At 39.9% G+C, this 21,928-nt stretch overlaps 1 long non-coding RNA gene across 2 annotated transcripts; it reads right to left on the reverse strand.

Moving 5' to 3' along the window:
- Positions 1–8,568: 8,568 nt before the first annotated feature.
- LOC113318923 lies at positions 8,569–18,208 on the reverse strand. 2 transcript variants are annotated; one of them, XR_003344964.1, is made up of 4 exons: positions 17,649–18,208; positions 10,119–11,616; positions 9,576–10,006; positions 8,569–9,495 (listed from the first exon to the last, which is right to left on the reverse strand). It is a non-coding gene; the product is annotated as an uncharacterized LOC113318923 (long non-coding RNA). The 2 variants fall into 2 exon arrangements; XR_003344963.1 differs by lacking the exon at positions 17,649–18,208 and adding an exon at positions 13,136–14,991.
- Positions 18,209–21,928: the final 3,720 nt, after the last annotated feature.

Raw genomic sequence — 21,928 nt, forward strand, 5'->3', positions numbered from 1 at the left:
TAGGAACAATTGATAGGTTTTGGTATTGAAATGATTGAGAGCCCAACATATGCCTTTCAGTTGCTAAGGTTTTTGAAAGGAAAAGAATGTCAGGTTTGTGTAAGGAAATTAGTCCCTTCAGATGTTGAATTGTAGTTGGGTTATTAATTCCTTGACAATTCCATGCCAAGATATTCATTTTTGGATTTTAAAGAAGGAATTGGACTGGGTGTGAGAAGAAGTTGGGTGATGAAATAAAGAGAACTTAACCCAGAACAAGCTTGTTTCCTAAAGAGAATGAATAAGAGTATTAAGATGAGATTCTAATAAGTTGCTTTGGTTTTTATTGGGCTTTAATGAGATTGTCTGATAAACGGAGTCTGGGTACGAGGAAGGGAGGAGAAGTTTGAATTGTTGATTAATGATAAATTGGTTGGACTTACCTGGGGGTTCCATATATCATAGGAGCATGGGTTCGGGACAAGGATATCATTTCTTCATATTCATCACAAGCGAGAGAGGCGATAAGGGGTTAAAATAAAACAACTTCTAATAAGAAAACCAAGAAAACTAAGACAATGAAATGTTTGAAAACAACAAAAAATTAAAATTAATCTCACGAGAAGGTTAAAATCAATGAAGAAAGATCCTAGATTACAGAACATGAAACAAAAATTCTTAAACAAAAACACATAAGAGAATAACGAAACATATAAGAGATTTCTATAGAAGATTAATTAAATTCAAATCAAGTCATTAAACACTAAATCTATATAATAAAATCCACTACAAAAACAAAACAAAAACACTAAACCATATACAACTAGCACATGACTAGACTAAAGAAAATATGGGAAATAACTAGGATGCAAAGCAGGATAGATGCAGGGATTGGATAGTAACTCCAAACTAACATTTCAATTACCAGGGATTGAATAGAGACTCCAAATTAACATTTCAATTACCATTTCATTTTTCATTTTTTCAAACAGATAGCAAAACACTAAAAATTACCATTTCATTTTTTATTTTTTCAGACAGATAGCAAAACACTAAATTGTAGGTGTTGATGGTGGTTTTCAGTTCAGGGTTAGAAACGTAAAACCCCATGTTTAGCGTTGTCATCCTGCAAAAGAACGAGAGCCATTTGAAAGTGATGAGTGCACAAACCTTTTCACTTACATATGTATTGAGCAATTCAACATATTTATGAAATTTATCCAGAATGGCGCGTGAAGCAACAATCCCAGATATTCTGTAAATTTTAACATATCGCATTATTTGCTAATACATGGTATGCCTAGTATTTTCCTATGCTATGTTCCCAGCCGAACTCTCAATATTGGCATGGCATGACGATTAATGTTCACTCGCAGCGGAGTAACGTAAATCTCCCAAAGTGTCAGTATTGAGACCTGCATGAAAACACTCATATAGGCTACACCACCCTCTGACAAAGAGATTAGCGTGTTAGCACGCCTTTTAATTGAAAGTTAGTGCGATCGAACGCGTTTAAATTCCTTAAAGAAAATCTATAATGTTCATTTCAGTCTCAAAAATGATCACGGCCACACGATTTGTCCGCGCGATTTAACAAGCATAGACTACTCCTGGCAGAACTAGGCAATCACCGTATTGACCACCGGAGGGCCCACTAGTGCCCTAGTCAATCGAGTCCTACTTTCTTCATTCACAAGTGCTTCGAACGATTATCCCAAACATGGGTGATCGCTCTGTCGAAGAAGATACCTCAAACGAGCTAGACCGGCCAAAACGGTCTCAGAAACGTCACAAACCTCCAACTTCTCTAGCCTAGTTGGACGGCTTGGATTTTCCCACAAGCGATTAAGGAAGTGCCAGCGTGTCCGTTGGCGTCCCAACTTCCCCTTTAGTCGATCGACCTTCCCGTGACAAGCCTATAGGGCGTTTTCCCGAACTAGGACAAACACGCTATTTCAAAACCCTAATTTTGGGTTGCGAGAATATTTTATTGTCGCAAAACCATCATATCCGTACAACTTCGCTAGCCTAGTTGGACGACTTAGAACGCGTTCCAAACGATCAAGGAGGTGCGAATGCGTTCACCACCGGCCCAATATTATCCCCGACCAATCGACTTGCTCATGGGAAGTCAATGGCACACCAAATCGTTCGATTGAACTAGGGTGGGCGCGGCTGATTTGAAACCCTAATTGGTGTTTGCGGCAACATCTTACTGCCGTAAATCGATCATGACCATCCATCTTCGCCAGCCTATTCGAGTGGCTTAGATCTAATTTTAGATGGCCCAGGAGATGTCAGCATATTCACCAGAGGCTCGTCTTTGCACATGGCCAATTGGCCTGTTCGAATCAGCGCCCAACGTTTTGATTCGACTAGCCAAAACAGGGTTGGCCGCGCGACCCCCTAAACCCTAAATTGTGTCAACGACAATATGTAACTACCGCAAATCATCTCGTCCATCCAATTTTGCTAGCCTAGTTGGATGGTGTAGATTTATTTTCAGAAAACCAACATGGTATCATTATGATCACCGGCCACCCCTCCTTCACAGGGAATGATCGACCAAACAATAGCTTGTCCCTAGAGCTACTAAACGATCACTCCAAGGTGGTCGGTCATGCTACCTTTTTTAAGACGCTCAATCCGCGACTGATTAAATCGAGCTCTAAAACAATGGTGCTTCTTGCACATCGATTATTTTCAATTGCTTGCTTAAAAGCGATGCTTCATACACATCGATTATAAGCGATGTTTTATAAATATTGGTTTCACAAATAATTTATTATTTGACCTAAAAACACTGTGTGATGCTTTCAGCGACGAGTCTCACGACTAGACCCACTTACTCGAGACATCAAACATGTCACAAACTGAGGGATGCTCACTAGGGTATTGGTTTGGCGGTTCACAGCGTGCAGCGTGCAACGCACCCATTACGAGAACGTGTTTGGGAAGAACGGACGGTTAACAACAATGAGATGGTGGGTGAAGGCGTGACCAGTTTTCAACTCATAGTGGAAACGCGTTGATCACCACTTTTTACACAACTCCACTTCCACATTGCTAATCACCTCCACTTCCTACGAGATCAGGGTGTGCTCGAACATGACTTGTATAAATAGGTTTTCAATCTTTTTCGACAAGTGTTGTCAACACAAGTAGCTAGAAACCATTTTTCCGATACAAGCCATAAAACAGCCACACCCTCATAATTCAACATCCTGATCTCAAACACCTTCTTCGCTTCCCTCCCTAAGATCAACCCTTCTCCTTCACCTTGTGACCGAATTGAATCTGGAACGACCATTTCTTGGTTTAGGCCAGAGTCTTACAGATTGATCTCTCGAATCTAAAAGTACTCTAGTGCAGTGCATTTGTTTAGGGTTTGAATTCGTTTCTCATCAACACAACCAAATTTACCAAAAACAGCAAAATCAGTTGTTACCCCAAAACAACTGGCGACCACAGTGGGAGATTAATCTCTCGGTTGCAAGATCAATTTTCAATTTCATTTCAATTTTCTCAAATTCAGGATGCTTGGTATCAGGATCAATTCAACTCCAAACTCCGAGCAGGATCCTTCTCAAATGATGATGCTCCTCCTTCCGATGCTCTATCTGATCGCACAACCAATGGAGAAATTCCGACCCTGATAGAATTGGCTTGAGTACAGGAAATACACACGAGGAACATGGACGTGATGAAAGAAACAATATAAAACATACTCAACTTCCTCATCAAGATGACATCAGATTTGAGCGGCTTCTCTGCTCCGGAGATTCCAACAATGAGGACTAACTCTTCAACCAATGATTGTCCTCAAGTCAATAGCTTCACCACCAACCAGCGGCCAGTGGACCAGGATGTGGCTTCTTTAGTGGAAAATTTGTGTGAGCTTCTACACCTCTCAAAGGATAAACAAGCGGAGACGTTTGCTGCAATCAATCAGATAGATCTAGACGCACGTTTAGCTCCTTCGCACAATAAAGCCTTAAAAACATCAGAGATGTCCATAAATAATGTCATGTTTACTGAAGATGACATGATGGCAGAGGAAGGTCACAACAGAGCCCTGCATGTCACTGCACGCATCAAGGGTTCAGAGATTAAAAGGGCTCTTATTGACACGAGAGAATCCTCGAATTTCATTACTCTTAAAACTCCTAGTACAGCCAGGGTTCGACCAAACAAAATCATACGACAGCCTACCATGATGATGAACTTCGAAGGAAACCAGACTAGCACGTACGAGTATGTTAATTTGAATATATCAGTAGGACCTATCCAGTCGAAAGTAAAATTCGAAGTGATAGAGAAGGAGCCAGACTACCATATGATACTAGGGAGACCATGGCTTCATGATAATAAGATCATCCCCTCAACGTATCACCGATGCCTGAAAACCATGCTGAATGAAGAAGTTATTCGCATTCATGCGTCATTGTCTCCTTATGCACCGATTTGCGGCGTGGAACTGTTCGAGCCAAAGGAGAATCCACAAGGTTCATCAAGCAAAGTTTACTGCACTCCGCTCCCCACGTGGACCTCGATCGAAGAAGAAGACCAGCTCACATCACTAAGCATAGAGACCAAGTCTTGTGGTGCGCCTCCGCTAACATGACGCACTAACTTTTCTTCATCAAACGAAGGCTCAGCTCATCTCCATACTAAGAGGGAACGGACCTTTATGGCGAGTCGTGACCAGAAAGGGAAAACTGTATACCGTCGCCGTTGTTAGCAATTAGTAAGGGAGGCAATCACTCAGTCTCTTCGCCCAATAGAGTTCAACAACAACGACAGGATTTAAGAAGAATTACCAGATGCTCCGCGATAGTTACAGGACGGCGCCGACTCCACAACCGATGAACTCGAAGTCATCAACATCGGGGATGAAGAATCTCCAAGACCTATCTCCATCAGTTCGACTCCATGTACGGACGAACGCGCAAAGCTTGTGAATCTTCTCAAGGAGTATCAAGACATATTCACATGGACATACGAGGAAATGCCCGACTTAGATGAAAAACTGATCACTCATCATCTACATATAATACCTGGATCCAAACCGGTCAAACAATCTCCAAGGCAGTTCAGGCACGATGTGGAGGAGAAGATCAAGTCTGAGATTCAGAAACTGCTGACTGTTGGCTTCATCAATCCCATTCACCATCCTACCTGGTTATCCAACGTAGTTCCTGTAAAGAAGAAAAAGGGCCAAATTAGGTGTTGTGTTGATTTCATAGATCTGAACAAATGCCGCCCAAAGAACGATTTTCCCCTTCCCAATATTGACATGCTAGTAGACGCTACTAGCAGACATGGCATGTTCTCTTTCATGGATGGGTACAGCGGCTACAACCAGATAAAAATGTACGAACACGACGCGAGTAAGACAGATTTTCGAACTCCTCTCGGAAACTTTTACTATACTGTGATTCCTTCTGGTTTGAAAAATGCTGGTGCTACCTATCAACGCGCCATGACTGCAATTTTTCATGATATGATGCACAAGAAAGTTGAAGATTACGTAGATGACATAGTGGTCAAGTCAAAGACTCGAGCAGCCCATACAGACGTCCTACGGAAAGTGTTTGAAAGGTGTCGCGAGTACAAATTGAAGATGAACCCTCTGAAATGCGCTTTCAGGGTCTCTTCCGGCAAATTTTTGGGATTCCAAGTCACCTCTGAAGGAATCGAGGTCGATCCAACCAAAACCCAAGCTATTCTCACGATGCCTCCTCCGCAAACAATGAAAGAACTCCAGAGCTTCATGGGAAAGGTAAACTACATCCGACGTTTTATACCTGGTTTGGCTCATCTTATGCTTCATTCACCCCCTTGATGAAGAATGGAGAAAGTTTCATTTGGAGCACAAAGCAACAAGAGGCATTTCGAAAGATCCAGCAAATATTGTCATCACCCGCTGTTATGAAATCTCCCATACAAGAAAGACCGCTATGCCTCTACACTGCCTCTAGCGATGCTGCTGTTGGGGCTCTCATTTCCCAAGAGGATGATGAGGGGATCGAACACCCTATATACTAATTCAGCCGTACTTTGAGGGATGCTGAACTCAGATACCCCAAAGCAGAGAAAGCATGTTTAGCCCTAGTTCACGTTGTGCAAAAATTCAGACATTATCTACTGTCGAACAAAGTGGTGTTAATATCCAGAGCTGACCCTATCAAGTTATTACTCTCAAAACCGGTCTTGATGGGCAGACAGGCCAAATGGCTGCTCCAAACGTCAGAGTTTGATATAACGTGCGCTTCTCCAAAAGCTATCAAAGGGAAAGCGGTAGCAGATCTGCTAGCGGTATTCCCAGGAGAAGGAACTACCCCATTGCATGAAGACCTTCATGGGGAATTTCCATAAATCTCTTTTGTCAAAGAGGAGGCGTGGCTATTATATTTCGACGGTTCTGCTACTCCTAGTAGTAATACCGGAGGAGCGGGTATAGTTATAGTGTCTCCAACGGGCGAAGTCTTTTCACATTCTTTCAAGCTGGACTTTCAGTGCACCAACAATTCGGCAGAATACGAAGCTTTCCTCATAGGATTGTCACTAGCCAAACAAGCAGGAGCCACACACCTGGAAGTAAGAGGCCACTCTAAGTTGCTGGTCAATCAGATGAATGGAGTATACTCACTCAAGGAGGTGACGCTGCCCCCCTATAGATCCGAGGCGCAAAATCTATTGAACTACTTTGCTGATGCGACCATAACCTATATTGGCCGCAATAAAAACAAACACGCCGATTGCCTAGACACATTAGCCTCGAAGCTGCAATTTGAAAGCTCAGAAAAAACTTTGACTGTAAGGAGACGGACTATGGCATCAACATGGCTCTCACAATACAAATATGTTGAAACCAACGACTGGAGAACTCCAGTTGTTCAAGAGCTAAACAGTTCGCTCTCCCAAGGAAAGGTCAGTTTCAAAACCCTGCAAATATTTTTCATGCTTCATGTAGTGTTATACCACCAGAATCCAGATGGGCCTCTGTCAAGGTGTCTTGGAGACGAGAAAGCACAACTACAACTTAACCGTATTCACAGCGATATCTACGGACAAACGTTGGTAGTGACTCTTTACCGACGTCTTCAACGCCTCGGCTACTACTGGCCGGATATGCGGATTCAAACCCGATCGCTCCAAGGTTCTTGCTCTAGTTGTCATGCGCCACCATATCAATTGGAGGTCTTTAACGTTGGCTATATTGGGGACTGGCGAGAACCATACATCAATTATCTTCGAGATGCTGTGCTGCCTGCCAACAAGAAGGATGCAGCCAAGTTGAAATAGAAAGCCAAAAGATTCGTATTTCATGAGGAAATCCTATACCGCAAAAGTTTTGGAGGCAATCTGCTACGATGTTTGGCAAAATCTGAAATCCCAATTATGTTAAACGAAATGCACGAAGGCGAACACCAAGGAAATAAGAAGTTGTTCCTCCAAGTATACGAAAGGTATTACTGGCCAACTATGGAGGATGATGCAGCGATGTTTGTTCAGAAATGCCGTGAATGGCAGACTCACGAAAATCTCATCCACGTGCCTTGCACCCCCGCTTCACTCAGTAAGTAGTCCATGGCCTTTCTACAGCTGGGGACTTGATATTATTGGGAAAATCAATCCAGCATCCTCAAAACAGCATGAGTATATCATAACTGCGACGGAATACTTTACCAAATGGGTTGAAGCCATTCCTCTTCGAGGAACCACTGGAGCGAAAATTGCAGCATTTATTAAGGAATACATCATTTGTCGGTTTGGCGTACCTAAGCACATCATTACTGATAACGGTACCCCCTTTGCCAACAAGCAAGTACAAGAGCTGCTTGAAGAATATTGAGTTAAACAGATTTTCTCTACTCCTTACTACCCTCAAGGGAATGGACAAGCCGAAAGCACTAACAAAACTCTGATTCGAATTCTCAGTCGAACGGTGCACGACAATCCCAGGACATGGCACGGGCAACTGCCGATGACATTGTGGGCGTATCGAGCTGCGCATAGGAGCTCTACAGGCGTCTCTCCTTATTCACTTGTCTATGGCGCGAACGCGATCCTCCCAGCAGAGATTAAAATCCCGTCAGCTAGAATAGCAACAACGAGTGGAGTTCAATGGAATTAGGTCGAAGCATCGAGTTCCAGAATTGTGGAATTGGATACTTTGGACTCCAGGAGATTTAAAGCGGAAGAACATGCTCGAGCATACATGAGCAGGATTTCGAGAGCCTACGATAAAGCTGTAAAGCCACGAGTTTTTAAGGTAGGAGATCTGGTGTTGAAGACTGCTAAACACATTCAGCAAGACATGTCAGCACCAAAGTTTTCTCCAAAATGGGAAGGTCCTTACGTGATCACCAAGGCTTATAACAGCGGATACTACAAGATTGTCAAAGAGGATGGAGGTAAATTGGAAGCAGTCATCAACGAAAATTGGCTCAAGGCATATTACGCCTGATCATCATTCTATTCCTCACTGCCTCACGACGCAACAATCAGGCATTTTCATTCTTCTCATATCTTAGTTATCAAATTCTCCATTAGTTGAAGCATATTAATGTAAACTCCGTTCGCTTAACAAAACCCAATGCAATTCATTTTCCAAAGCAAGGCTCAAAACCCCAACAACAAAAAAAAGGGACGATGAAAACGTCATTGTACCTACTTATTTAAAACAATAAATATAAGTATGACTCAGAAAAGGCCATCCAACAAGTTATAGTTCCTTGAAAGCATCATTTTCAGTCTCTCCTGATACCTTTCAGTCTTACTGTTCAAATTTTGGATCGCATGTTCCACCTTCTTAGATTCCGCAGCCAGGGCCTTCTCCTCTTCCAAGATAGCTTTCGCAGCAGGAACGACATTGGCGATGATACCGGCTCGATCAACTTTGATAATATAAAGGCGTTGCCGCAACCATCCCACGTTGAACTTCATGGATTCACAGGTGGATATCATGTCTTCCCACTTTTAAATAGCTGATTCAGCAACATCACGTATGGATGTACCTTCCATCTTGGCAATCATGGGAAGGAGACAGTTCACCGTGGTAACTAAAGCAGACGAGCAGTGCCGCACCACGTTCCTAGTTGCAATATGGCCGTACCTTCTCCATATTTTTGTATACAAGGGTATGAACTCCTTCCTCATAGAAAACCGCCAACAACCCGGTAACTAAAAGACAAGCATCTCATGTGAATGTCGAAATGCAAGCCTGCATTGGGGTACTCGTAGGAGGAGATACCCAAATCAGCGTCTTTCAGGTCAGCATCAGGCGAGTTTGAGCTTGAAGGGAGAGGAGTGGTTAAATCATCGTCTTCAACCACTGTTACACATGTCCCAGAAGGATACCTCTACAAAAGGAAGGAGAAAAGATTTTTTTACCTACCGGTCGTGGCTAACAAATGCATATTCACCAGTAAAAAAAAAGATCGGTATGATCTTCTTGACTCGAATGATTCAGACAGGAGAACCGTCACGAGGCTCAGGGATTCGACCGCTCTAAAATAAAAGGATGGTTAGACGCTAAAAGAAAAAAGAGGAACTAATACTTCAAAATCAGAAAATATTTAAAATCATACTCTGGATACAAGCCGCTTGCGTTTGGTAGAAGAATCTGGCTGAGTCGAAGAAGATGATCCACTTCTGTCTGACATGATGAAAGGCTGGAGTTTCAGCAAGAGAATCTTTATCTCAGCACGATAAGGGTGTTTTTAACTTCCCTGTATATTTATACACGCGGCAGAAACCCTAAAATGAGACTGAATGGTTGTAACAAGATTCATCCGATAAACGAGGGTTCAACACCAACCAAGTCATGCTTCTTGTTGAAACCCTAATTAAGAACCGGGAAAGGACCGTTGGATGGTCAACGGAAGAACGCGTCCATCCCAAATACGGGTCCTAGTCAGTATATCTGGAGGATGCAAGGCAGTCGATGTCCCAAATTCAAAACAGCAGCCACTTCCCTGCTACAGCAATGAAGGGAGATCAACACAACAAGGAGCACCAGCTGCTGCAAGCGAATACACAAGCAGACGATCAAATAATAAAGAGGGAGGACGACCCCCTTTTATACGCACGACGTTTTTGGAATTCGAGTGGAAAAGGGTTTCCTTTTTTACCATGCACGGAAGAAGGCAGCCGAGCCCGCGAGCGCCAACGCTCCATGTACGGACTAACAGTGCACCAGTGCCGCTCATACCTATTGCCAAGAGTCGATCAAATGTTTCCTGGTAATCCATCCATGCCTTGCCTTTTCAATTTGTTCTCGCCTGTCACCATCTATTGCTTACCCCGCAACAATATCACTGTTACGTGCTAAGCAGGGTGTGGCGCCCCAATTACTAAACCTGCTTAGCTAATGGGATTACAACCTAACTGAAGTATCAAATCTAGATTGTTGATCATAAGAATCATAATTATATAAAGTTCTAACAATAAAACCCAAACTACTGGTATTGTATAGATGAATTCCTTCTGATAGATATGAATACAATAATGTGTTGTTTTTCAGAATAAAGATACATATAATAAAATATACACAGCATCTCTATATCGGTAAGGCTCTAAGATACGGAAACAGAAGTCTTCACGTACATCGTCTTATTTGGAAACTGAAACTGAAGTGGGAACGAGTGAGTACATCACCCCAAAGGGTGCTCAATGAAGACATGTAACTCTCAAGTAATCACTAACATACTACACAGTTATAAAGAAGAAGTAATTTAAACATGTCATCGTGCATAACATGTGTAAGAGTAATTTCCCCAAATACCTCGATATACTATTTCCTCATCTGGGCCATTAACGACATAAATTAGGTTATAAAATAAAAAATAATACTATTTCGCTTTACGCGCTAGATAGCTATTATATGCACTTCTCATGTTATATATTGCCTCATCTGGGCTATAAGACTTAGAAAGGAGCTGTGGGGAGACCACAGTCACTCCTCGCGGGGATTTCACTCAAACACACATCAAATTATTCACACAACAAACAACAAGCATTGTATTATATATCATTCATGAAACAATGTTATTCTAGTTCCACTTCCTTAGATATTGCGTCCATAGTGGCAATATCCGTGAAAGACCACCACCGGATGAATCCACAAAAGTGAAGCAAGAACAACTAAACTATGTCACTCAGACCTCGCCAAACTCATTGGAGAAAGCGAAAACAGAATAACTCCAGACTCCAATAATAGCCCATCCACACGATGTGCCCATCCACACCATGATTCAAGAATCTACCATCATAAGTCCCGAAGGTTTTGCAATCAAGCATAATATGCAAACGAATGGATTCTCACAAGAAATTGTAAAAGGTAATATTCCTCTATATAACGATATTGCCTCATCAGGGCTACAATAAACATAAAAATAGATATAACATTTGGAGAATCCACACAACGAATATTACACAACATACCCAATCATTTACACACAAATATGCTCATAAGAAATAATGACTCATCATGCTCGCATATGAAAAGGAACTTAATGATTACAAGAAGGTTATAGAGTTCCCACCTTATTTGATGACAAGCCTCGCCTACCTTGAGATCCATAATCCATTGGCTCAGTTTTTAAATCGATCGTTGTTTATAAGGAATAACTGTTAATCACACAAGCACTCTAAGAATTAGCCAAAAGGCTCATAACACAATCTCATACAATTCGCTAGTTATAAGTTAAATGAACTATCTAATGGTTCTAAGCCCATCTAAGGTTCTACACATTTTCATTATCTATCTTTAGGATACAAAGGTTTACTAATCCAATTAGATTGGTTATATAGTCCATTAGATATGTCTTATGAATATCTACAACTTTGTAGAAGGAATTAAAGGCTAGTTCGGACCATAAAGGTCCAAAGTATCAAACTAGGAAAGCTAGGCCTAAGCCCAAGTCCACTAATCCGGCCCAACAGGGTCACCTAACTACAACTAACAGTCAAAGGGTCAACTAATGGTCAACGTCCAAGGTCAGGTCAAGGTCCAGTCAAAGATCAAGTCAAACAGTCAGGACCAAACTTGGAGTCAAGGCTAAAATAAGGAACTGGTCAAACTGAGTCCACTCAGTGAGCTAGTCTGATTCAAGTTAAACATGCCAAGGTTATTACACATTCTAGTTCACCAACATGGCGCAACATAAAACAGACCAAGACCCAAAAATGCGTCTCTAATTCTACTTGCAAATACACATAGTCTAAACATCTCTTATTGTTCTAATTCCAACACTTCATGAATTACAACTTCAACATCATCATCATTCAAACAAGCATCAATCAAGCTTTCCTTGTAATCCTAAAACAAATATACTCCATCTGCAACTCAATTTAGCTTCCCTTATCTGTGGCACCAACTTATAAATCTACAATTACACATACAATTTCCACCTGTATACAATTTATCTTCCTCTTTATCAATTCCATCCTCAAACATCCACTTCAGATAAGCCTAAGTATAACTCAAACAACTACTTCCAACTTATTTCAGTTTCCTCCTGTAATCCCATCATCTGTAGTTCATCCATGTGCATCTCAGGCCTCCTCCCTGAACTGTAGAGCACAACCAAGCTCAGTTTCATCACTAACAAATCCTACATTTAACTCATACTCCACTCAGCAATATACTGTATCACCACCTAGACTACAAGACAACAATCAATTTCCAACTCCATACTCAATCTAGTTACAACAATCACCCCCTCAATGATATCACCATCAAAACCAGCAACTGTCTTTACAAGCAATTATTATGAACTGCAACCACTTAAACCACCATAACTTCAACTCATTCTTCAGATGCACCTAACAAACTATATGCACCTCCACCAGTTCAACTCAAACTCTTAACTGCAGCCACAACTTCATAACAACTCCATAATTTATAACTGCCAACTTCTTCCTGAGATTCTCACCTCCACCACCAACACCTCCACAACTCAACTCAGGGAAACTAGGTCTCTAGCTTTCTTAACAAAATTTCAATTCAGTCTCAAAGATAAAACACAACTCAATCACAGTTCATTCTATACTCAACACAACAACAGTAACACTCACAAACACAAAGATTCCATAATCCAAACAATTAAAACTAAAACACCAAACTTAAACGAAAATAAAATCTTACCCAAGAATCGACATCCTCTGAATAGCTAAATCCCATTTCAATTATTCTGAAATACTAATTCCATTTTGGGGAAGAACAAAAACCCTAACTCCTAAATTCTTCATGAACAACTCCATGCCATCCAATTAACTTCATCCCGCACCTCAATCAACAAAACCCAGTCGTCAATTTCTTCTTAATCATCACCTAATTTGAATTCTAATCCAACTCAGAAAACCCTAATATCAAATTCAGACCACTCTTTAACTTTAGATTCTAATTCGTGATAAACCCAACTTAATTCAACCTCGTAAACCATCATCTTCATCCTCCAATCCTTCTTTGAACCTCAATTGAAAACCTAACTCAATTATTTCCAAAATTCTAACTTCCTGCTTCTTCCAAAAACCCAATCGACAACAACAACATCACCTTCTCCCTCAACTCAACAACTACAAGCTTTCTATGAACTAATTTCGAGCAACTCAATCTCAAACCACTGAAAAAAAATCGACAGAGAGGAGGAGAAGAGAAACAGAGAAGAAGATGAAAGAAGAAAGAAAGGGAATAAGAAAAGAGAAATGATTTTCTCTCGACACGTTTGGTGATGATAAGGCAACTGAAATTATAAAGGCACCCGTTGAATTGATATGGGCAGCCAGGCGGTCTAGATGTAAAATGATTATTTTCCCCCTCGTACGACTCTGATGTTATCTTCTTCGTCCGGTGTCTGAAGGACACGTTTGAGTAGTCCAATGCGCGTAACTTTTTGAGACCTATACAGTGATACTAGTTTCGTATCTAGATTGTTGTTAATTTAAATTCTATATTAATTACGTTCGTCTCTAATTAATCGGGTCGGTAACGGCTTAGTCGTCTCTTGACTGGTCTAATAGCGTTGACGAGCTTGAGGCTCGTTACATTCTCCCCACCTTATATCATTTTCGTCCTCGAAAATCGATCCACCATATAGTCTTCAAAAACTCCCCACCTTATGGAGAATTACTATCTCTCGACTAAATGCAAGTACTGCTCATACTTACAAACGCACGAAGATTAACTCATTTCAAATGAGTCCGAAACAACAAGAAATGAAATACAAACCCATATGGTTTTCTACAACTAGAAAACTATAAATTTTAGTCTCTAAGCTCTTTATACTAATTTCTATTTCATAAGTTGATTAACTCTAAGCTCACTATGTTGAATTAAATTCTAACAAATAACTAGGTCTACATTTATTCACACTAACCTTCTACTTTAATAGGTTAATGGTTCTAACTACGAGAAAAGGTACTCTAGTAGTTTCTAAGTAAAATTTAGGATCTAATAGTTCACTAATAGAAGCAAGTTCTCCTTTTACGAATGGTAATCCATGCATGTAGTTGCCAACCTCACTATTCTCCAGTGCTAGATTATCTAAGTATCATTTAATTGAGACTAACTAATTTCTAGTTATCTGTTGAAATTTCTAACTTATACCACAATTGGTTTCAGCCTACAATTTTTACTTCATAAATATATACACACAAAACAAGAAACAAGCAATCATCATGCTGAACAATCAATCAATTAAAAAATATTTTAATTCTTGATTGTTTTTTTTAGTGATTAAGATTTATCTAACAAACCCAACCCAGTTCTAAACTAATTTAATAATCTATCTGTCACTGGCTAATCCTATTGTCGCCCATGTAAGATCTAGTAATGAGCTCTGATACAAACTTGTGGCGCCCCAATTACTAAACATGTTTAGCTAATGTGATTACAACCTAACCGAAGTATCAAATCTAGATTGTTGATCATAAGAATCATAGTTATATAAAGTTCTAACAATAAAACCCAAACTCCTGGTATTGTATAGATGAATTCCTTCTAATATATATAAATACAATAATGTGTTGTTTTTTCAGAATAAAGATACACAACATCTCTATATCGATAAGGCTCTAATATACGGAAACGGAAGTCTTCACGTACATCGTCTTATCTGGAAACTGAAACTGAAGTGAGAACGAGTGAGCACATCATCCCAAAGGGTGCTCAATGGAGACATGTAACTCTCAAGTAATCACTAACATACTACACAGTTCTAAAGAAGGAGTAATTTAAACATGTCATCGTGCATAACATGTGTAAGAGTAATTTCCCCAAATACCTCGATATACTATTTCCTCATCTGGGTCATTAACGACATAAATTAGGTTATAAAATAAAAAGTAATACTATTTCTCTTTACGTGTTAGATAGCTATTATATGCACTTCTCGTGCTATGTATTGCCTCATCTGGGCTATAAGACTTAGCAAGGAGATGTGGGGAGACCACAATCACTCCTCGCGGGGATTTCACTCAAACACACATAAAATTATTCACACAACAAACAACAAGCATCGTATTATATATCATTCATGAAAGAATGTTATTCTAGTTCCACTTCCTCAGATATTGCGTCCATAGTGGCAATATCCGTGAAAGACCACCACCGGATGAATCCACAAAAGTGAAGCAAGAACAACTAAAATATGTCAATCAGACCTCGCCAAACTCATTGGAGAAAGCGAAAGCAGAATAACTCCAGACTCCAATAATAGCCCATCCACACGATGTGCCCATCCACACCATGATTCGAATCTACCATCATAAGTCCCGAAGGTTTTGCAATCAAGCAAAATATGCAAACGAATGGATTCTCACAAGAAACTATAAAAGGTAATATTCCCCTATATAACGATATTGCCTCATCTGGGCTATAATAAACATAAAAATAGATATAACATTTGGAGAATCCACACAAGGCATATTACACAACATACCCAATCATTTACACACAAATATTCTCATAAGAAGTAATGACGCATCATGCTCGCATATGAAAAAGAACTTAATGATTACAAGAAGGTTATAAAGTTCCCACCTTATTTGATGACAAGCCTCGCCTACCTTGAGATCCATAATCTACTGGCTCAGTTTTTGAATCGATCGTTGTTAATAAGGAGTAACTAAAAATCACACAAGCACTCTAAGAATTAGCCAAAAGGCTCATACAAGGCTCATAACACAATCTCATACAATTCTCTAGTTATAAGTTAAATGAACTATCTAATGGTTCTAAGCCCATCTAAGGTTCTACACATTTTCATTATCTATCTTTAGCATACAAAGGTTTACTAATCCAATTAGATTGGTTATATAGTCCATTAGATATGTCTTATGAATATCTACAACTTTGTAGAAGGAATCAAAGGCTATTTCGGACCATAAAGGTCCAAAGTATCAAACTAGGAAAGCTAGGCCTAATCCCAAGTCCACTAACCCGGACTAATAGGGTCACCTAACGGTCACTAACAGTCAAAGGGTCAACTAATAGTCAACGTCCAAGGTCGGGTCAAGGTCCAGTCAAAGATCAAGTCAAACAGTCAGGACCAAACTCGGACTCGAGGTTAAAATAGGGAACTGGTCAAACTGAGTCCACTCTGTCAGCTAGTATGATTCAAGCTAAACATGCCAATGTGATTACACATTCTAGTTCACCAACATGGTGCAACACAAAACAGACCAAGACACAAAAATGCATCTCTAATTCTACTTGCAAATACACATAGTCTAAACATCTCTTATTGTTCTAATTCCAACACTTCATGAATTACAACTTCAATATCATCATCATTCAAACAAGCATCAATCAAGCTTTCCTTGTAATCCCAAAACAAATATACTCTATCTGCAACTCAATTTAGCTTCCCTTATCTGTGGCAACAACTTATACATCTACAATTACGCATACAATTTCCAACTGTATACAATTTATCTTCCTCTTTATCAATTCCATCCTCAAACATCCACTTCAGATAATCCTAAGTATAATTCAAACAACTACTTCCAACTCATTTCAGCTTCCTCCTGTAATCCCATCATCTGTAGTTCATCCATGTGCATCTCAGGCCTCCTCCCTGAAATGTAGAGCACAACCAAGCTCAGTTTCATCACTAACATTTCCTACCTTAACTCATACTCCACTCAGCAATATACTTTATCACCACCTAGACTACAAGACAACAATCAATTTCCAACTCCATACTCAATCTAGTTACAACAATCATCCCCTCAATGATATCACCATCAAAACCAACAACTGTCTTTACAAGCAATTATTATGAACTGCAACCACTTAAACCACCATAACTTCAACCCATTCTTCAAATGCACCTAACAAACTATATGCACCTCCACCAGTTCAACTCAAACTCTTAACTGCAGCCACAACTTCATGAAAACTCCATAATCTATAACTGCCAACTTCTTCCTGAGATTCTCACCTCCACCACCAACACTTCCACAACTCAACTCAGGGAAACTAGGTCTCTAGGTTTCTTAACAAACTTAATTTCAATTCAGTCTCAAAGATAAAACACAACTCAATCACAGTTTATTCTATACTCAACACAACAACAGTAACACTCACAAACACAAAGATTCCATAATCCAAACAATTAAAACTAAAACACCAAAGTTAAACGAAAATAGAATCTTACCCAAGAATCGACATCCTCTGAATAGCTAAATCCCATTTCAATTCTTCTGAAATCCTAATTCCGCTTTAGGGAAGAACAAAAACCCTAACTCCTCAATTCTTCATGAACAACTCCATGTCATCCAATTAACTTCATCCCGCTCCTCAATCAACAAAACCCAGTCGTCAATTTCTTCTTAATCATCACCTAATTTGAATTCTAATCCAACTCAGAAAACCCTAATATCAAATTCAGACCACTCTTCAACTTTATATTCTAATTCGTGATAAACCCAACTTAATTCAACCTCGTAAACCATCATCTTCATCCTCCAATCCTTCTTTGAACCTCAATTGAAACCCTAACTCAATTATTTCCAAAACTCTAACTTTCTGCTTCTTCCAAAAACCCAATCGACAGCAGCAACATCACCTTCTCCCTCAACTCAACAACTACAAGCTTTCTATGAACTACTTTCGAGCTACTCAATCTCAAACCACTGAAAAATAAATCGACAGAGAGGAGGAGAAGAGAAACAGAGAAGAAGATGAAAAAAGAAGGAAAGGGAATAAGAAAAGAGAAATGATTTTCTCTCGACACGTTTGGTGATGATAAGACAACTGAAATTATAAAGGCACACGTTGAATTGATAAGGGAATCTAGGCGGTCTAGATGTAAAAAGGTTATTTTCCCCTCGTACAACTCTGATGTTATCTTCTTTGTCCGTTGTCTAAATGACACGTTTGAGTAGTCCAATGCGCATAACTTTTCGAGACCTATCCAGTGATACTAGTTTCGTATCTAGATCGTTGTTAGATTAATTTCTATTAATTACGTCCGTCTCTAATTAATCGGGTCAATAACGACTTAGTCGTCTCATGACTGGTCTAGTAGCGTTGACGAGCTTGAGGCTCGTTACACAGGGGACTTAATGTTGATGGTGGTTTTCAGTTCAGGGTTAGAATCTTAAAACCCCATGTTTAGCGCTGTCATCCTGCAAAAGAACGAGAGCGATTTGAAAGTGATGAGTGCACAAACCTTTTCACTTACATATGTATTGGTAAATTCAACATATTTATGAAATTTATCCAGAATGGTGCGTGAATCAACAATCCCAGATATTCTGTAAATTTTAACCTATCGCATTATTTGCTAATGCATGGTCTGCCTAGTATTTTCCTATGCTATGTTCCCAGCCGAACTCTCAATATTGGCATGACATGACGATTAACGTTCACTCGCAGCGGAGTAGCGTAAATCTCCCGAAGTGTCAGTATTGAGACCAGCATGAAAACACTCATATAGGCTACACCACCCTCTGACAAAGAGATTAGCGTATTAGCACGCCTTTTAATTGAAAGTTAGCGCGATCGAACACGTTTAAATTCCTTAAGGAAAATATGGATTGTACATATCAGTCTCAAAAATGATCACGACCACACGATTTGGCCGAGCGATTTAGCAAACATAGACTACTCCTGGTAGAAGTAGGCAATCACCGTATTGACCACCGGCGGGCCCACTAGTTCCCTAGTCAATCGAGTCCTACTTTGTTCATTCACAAGTGCTTCGAACGATTATCCCAAACATGGTGATCGCGTTGTCGAAGAAGATAGCTCAAACGAGCTAGACCGGGCAAAACGGTCTCAGAAAAGTCACAACCTCCAACTTCGCTATCCTAGTTGGACGGCTTGGATTTTCCCACAAGCGATTAAGGAAGTGCCAGCGTGTCCATTGGCGGTCCAACTTCCCCTTTGGTCGATCGACCTGCCCGTGACAAGCCTGTAGGGCGTTAAATCGTTTGCCCGAACTAGTACAAACAAGCTATTTCAAAACCCTAATTTTGGGTTGCGGCAGTATATTATTGTTAAAAAACCATCATATCCGTCAAACTTCGCAACCTAGTTGGATGATTTAGATCGCGTTCTAAACGATCAAGGAGGTGCTAATGCGTTCACCGCCGGCCCAATATTATCCCCGACCAATCGACTTGCTCATGGGAAGTCAATGGCACACCAAATCGTTTGATTGAACTAGGGTGGACGCGGCTGCTTTGAAACCCTAATTGGTGTTTGCGGCAACATCTTACTGCCGCAAATCGATCAAGACCATCCATCATCGCCAGCCGAATCGAGTGGCTTATATCTAATTTTAGATGTCCCAGGAGATGTCAGCATATTCACCAGAGGCTCGTCTTTGCACATGGCCAATCGGCCTGTTCGAATCAGCGCCCAACGCTTTGATTCGACTAGCCAAAACAGGGTTGGCCCCGCGGCCCCTAAACCCTAAATTGTGTCAACGACAATATGTAACTGCCGCAAATCATCTCGTCCATCCAAGTTTGCTAGCCTAGTTGGATGGTGTAGATTTATTTTCAGAAAACCAACAGGGTAGCATTATGATCACCGGCCACCCCTCCTTCACAGGGAATGATCGACCAAACAATAGCTTGTCCCTAGAGATACTAAACGATCACTCCAAGGTGGTCGGTCATGCTACCTTTTTTAAGACGCTCAATCTGCGACTAATTCAATCGAGCTTTAAAACAATGATGCTTCTTGAACATCGATTATTTTCAGCTTCTTGCTTAAAAATGATGCTTCAACACATCGATTATAAGCGGTGTTTTATAAATATTGGTTTCACAAATAATTTATTATTTGACCTAAAAGCATTGTATGCTGCTTTCAGCGATGAGTCTCACGACTCGACCCACTTACTCGAAACATCAAACATTTCACAAACTGGGGGATGCTCACTAGGGTATTTGTTTGGCGATTTACAGCGTGCGGCGTGCAACGCGCCCATTACGAGAACTTTTCAGGGAAGAACGGACGGTTAACAACAATGAGATAGTGGGTGAAGGCGTGACCAGTTTTCAACTCATAGTGGAAACGCGTTGATCACCACTTTTTACACAACTCCACTTCTCCATTGCTAATCACCTCCACTTCCTACGAGATCAGGGTGTGCTCGAACATGACTTGTATAAATAGGTTTTCAATCTATTTCGACAAGTGTTATCAACACAAGTAACCAGAAACCATTTTTCTGATACAAGCCATAAAACAGCCACACCCTCACAATTCAACATTCTGATCTCAAACACCTTCTTCGCTTCCCTCCCTAAGATCAACCATTCTCCTTCACCTTGTGACCGAATTGATTCTGGAACGACCATTTCTTGGTTTAGGCCATAGTCTTACATATTGATCTCTCGAATCTAAAAGTACTCCCGTGCAGTGCATTTGTTTAGGTATTGAATTTGTTTCTCATCAACACACCCAAATTTACCAAAAACAGCATAATCAGTTTTTACCCCAAAATAGTAGGTTTAAACACAATTTCGAAAGAAATTACACGATTTTAGAAATAAATAAGAAACTCACACAATTCATTTCCAATCCTATAGCATATATATCTAAATTAGTTTTGTACAGTACTAAACATAATTTTAATAACACAATTGCAAAAGATATTTCTCACACCTAGAACATACATAAAACTCACATTTTGATTACTTTCACAAATTCATAAGAAGTTACACAGTACTAACCTAGCTATTCAGGATACATTCATAACATTAAGCTAATGATCATTATCACAATTTCAAAAGAAATTAGATAACCATAAATTAAAATTAAAATTGACATAAATCAATGATGATCACTACCACAATTGAGAAGAAATTACATAATTCATTCACTGTACTTCACCAACAATTCAAATTAAAGGAGATAGTAAAGGAATCATAAGGAAAAGGAGCACATCCAACCAATTGATTAACTAATCAAGAAACCCCCATTCTTTTTTTTTTGTTTTGAAAATAAGATAGATTACCAAACAGATCGTTAATCCCTTGATTCAGTATCATTTGGAATCAACTCATTAAGAGTTGTTCTGCTGATGACTGAATCTGCAGAATTAACAACATATGCAACAATTACAAGAGAGTTTTGATTATTACAGGAATTTTGTGCTTTGACAGAGTCATAAGCAATTGAAGGAAATAAAAACATAGGTACATCATTAAACCAACAGGCAGTAGCATTTTCCTTTCTCCCTTTCTTTGCTAGTAAGTCTGCAACTTTTTTGGCTCGCCTGTCAACATGTTTAAAACCCAAAAAAAGAAACTAGTTTTGCTGCTTCAGTTTTAACTTCTTCTAAGATAGCTATACTTTTCCATTGAACTGAAACTATTTTCCCTTGCAGATAGTTAATAGTGATCTGGTTATCCCCCTCTATGACCAGATTTTGTAGATTATTCTGATTGGCCCATTTGGTAGTTTGCAGAAGAGCTG

This window comes from Papaver somniferum, chromosome 10, assembly GCF_003573695.1.
Source record: "Papaver somniferum cultivar HN1 chromosome 10, ASM357369v1, whole genome shotgun sequence".
Taxonomy (NCBI): Eukaryota; Viridiplantae; Streptophyta; class Magnoliopsida; order Ranunculales; family Papaveraceae; genus Papaver; species Papaver somniferum.